Source organism: Pseudorca crassidens, chromosome 1, assembly GCF_039906515.1.
Source record: "Pseudorca crassidens isolate mPseCra1 chromosome 1, mPseCra1.hap1, whole genome shotgun sequence".
In the NCBI taxonomy this organism is placed as follows: Eukaryota; Metazoa; Chordata; class Mammalia; order Artiodactyla; family Delphinidae; genus Pseudorca; species Pseudorca crassidens.
Genome location: NC_090296.1, coordinates 43332449 through 43335638, shown reverse-complemented (window position 1 = coordinate 43335638; position 3190 = coordinate 43332449).

Here is a 3190-nt window from a genome sequence, read left to right as displayed (position 1 = left end):
TGATGGAGGATAATAAACTGCTGAAGTTTCCCTTGGTTTCCAACGATGAATGGTCCTGGGAAGTCCGTAAGTGATTTCTAGAATTAACCATTTCTGTGATGCAGTCATTATCTCCACAATTGGCCCTGTAATAGCTAAGCTTTAACAAGATAGTTGTGAACACAGATTTTACTGGTAGTGTTCCTTTGATGGGGCACCTTTCCCACCAGTTGCTAACTGCTCTCAGAAATTCTCTTTGATCCTTATCCAAACCTACTCTTAAATAAAAACCTGAACTAAATCTGACTGCATTAAAATTAAAAACTTCTCTATGACAAGACATTTAATAATTATGAATAGAGCCACTGTAAATATTCATTTCTCCGGTAAACACCTAGGAGTAACTTTTGTATGACTGTACCATTTTGCATCCCCACCAGCAACACACAAGAGTTCCAGCTGCACTATGTCCTTGTCAGCACTGGATATTGTCAGATGTTTTTGTTTTTTAGCAGTTCTAATAGTTGTGATATTTAGAAGGGTCAAGTGATTTGCCCATGTTCAAACAGTTAGCTAAGTTATAAATGACTGCTTATAAATCCTACTGAGCAGAATCCCAGACCCTGTAAGTTCTCCTTAACCATACTAAGTGTTGGGGAGGATGCAGAAGAACTAGAACTCTCTTACGCAGCTGGTGAGAATACAAAATGGTACAACTACTTTGGAAAATTTTTGGCAATTTGTTAAAAATTTAAACAATATGACCTAGCCATTCCACTCCTAGATATTTAGCCAAGAGAAATGAAAGCATGTCCACATAAAGCAACTTTATTAATAACAAATACTTAAAACAATCTAAATGCCCATCCACTGGTGAATAGATTAATAAATTATTGCATATCCATACAGTGGAATACAACTCAGCAGTAAAAAGGAACAGACGATACAGGCAACAAATTCGATGAATCTCAAAATAATTATGCTGAGTGAAGCCAGTCAAAACAGAGTACACACTTTGACTGCATTTATATAAAATTACAGAAAATACACATTAGAGCGACAGCAAGTCACTGGGTTCTTGGAAAGTTGGTGGGGGTCGTGGCGTGGGTGGCCTGGGAGGGAGAGATTACACAGGGGCCAAGGAAACATCTGGGGGTCACGGTAGTGTTCATTATTTTGGTGGTTGTGATAATGGTTTCATGGGTGTACACATATGTGAAAATTAATGAAAGTGTATACTTTAAATGTGTGCAGATTGAATGTAAAGGAAAACAATCTTCTAAATCAAAAAAGCATAGGGCACATGCAAACCCAAAGTCACTGTGGTTGGCTAGTACAAAACTCAAGTTTAATCAAGTCAGTGATTTTTTTTTAGCCTGGGGAAAGCAAGGAGAAATTTGTGCTTTTTCCCCACCTACATATGTTATGACCCTTTTGAGGTTCCTTCATCTGACCAGAAATCTTAAGATCTTCCTGCTAACATAGGTAAAATAGACCCAGTATATTATTTTTCAGTGTTGAGTATAAATAGAAATCCTATTTTTCATAATTTACTGAAGCTAATTTATGTAACCTTTTCCTCTAATTTCTGAACATTTCTCAAATATCTTTTTGAAACACTGATGCTATTAAATTGAATATTTTACTGTAACTTTGAGTAGTCACTCTTGAATTAGATTTTATGTGACCTTCATTTCTTCTTTTTTTTTTTTTTTTTTGGTACGCGGGCCTCTCACTGTTGTGGCCTCTCCCGCTGCGGAGCACAGGCTCCGGACGCGCAGGCTCAGCGGCCACGGCTCACGGGTCACGGGTCCAGCCGCTCCGCGGCACGTGGGATCTTCCCGGACCGGGGCACGAACCCGCGTCCCCTGCATCGGCAGGCAGACTCTCAACCACTGCACCACCAGGGAAGCCCGACCTTCATTTCTTGTTACTAGAGTTTATACTGTTTCATCCTGTTTAAGTTGCTAGTTTAATATCCCAAGATTCCTGCCTTATAGTTTTATTACACTTTCTCTGATTCACTGTGTCCTCAGCCTCCATCTGTTTTCTTCATTGTTTCAAGGTTCCTTCTCTCCTTAGTGCCAGTCACCTGCCTCACCTCCCTTTAGCCTTCTCTTGGAACACATCCTCAAGCATTTAACCTGGCCTCTGGCAATTTTGCTGATTTGTATCTTACTAGCCCTAAATAATTGACCTAAGAGATAAGGAAATGGTTAATGTCTAAAAGAGAGTAATAATATTAAAAGGACTTTACATGCAGAAATCAATGGGTTTTTTTTTTCATTCATTGGATCAGTAGAGTGCTTTCATACCACGTACTGCTCTGGTAGAGTAGGATTTTAGCACAATGGACTCAATTTGCCAAAATAGACTTCAAAAATAAAGAACTATCTTTAAAATTGATAAGCCTCTAGCCAGGCTGATTAGGAAAGGAAATAGAGAAGACACAAATTACCAATGTCAGGAATGAGAAAGGTGACATCACTGCAGATTGTATCTATAGCTATTATAGGGATAATAAAGGAATACTATGAACATCTCTATGCTAATAAATTCAACAACTCAGATGAAATAGAAAAATTCATTGAAAGACACAAATTTCCTAAATTTACTCAAGAATAAATATATATAACCTGATTAACCCTATATCTGTTATCAAATGGAATTAATATTAAAAAACCTTCCCACAAAGTAAAGGTCCAGCTTCACCATGAATTCTACCAAACATTTAAGGAATACATAATACTAATATTAATTTAAGGAAGACATAATACTAATTCATCAAACTCTTCCAAAAAATTGAAGATGAAGGAATGCTGCCAATTCATTCTATGAGGCCAGCTTTACTCTGACACCAAAACCAGATATTGCAAGGAAGGAAAACTAAAGACCAATATCCTTAATGAATATGTATGCAAAAACTCTAAACAAAATTTTAGCAAATAAAATCCAACAACATATTAAACGGATAATACAACATGGGCCAAGTAGGGTTTATCTCAGGAATGTAGGGTTGGTTTGATATTCAAAAATCAATATAATTCAGCTTATTAAATTAAAAAAGAAAAACCATCAGAGGCAGAAAAGGCATTTGACAAAACCCAACATCCGTTCCTGAAAAAAAAGCTCAACAAACTGGGAATAGAAGGCAACTTCCTCAACCCGATAAAGGACATCTATGAAAAACCTACTGTTAACATCATACTTG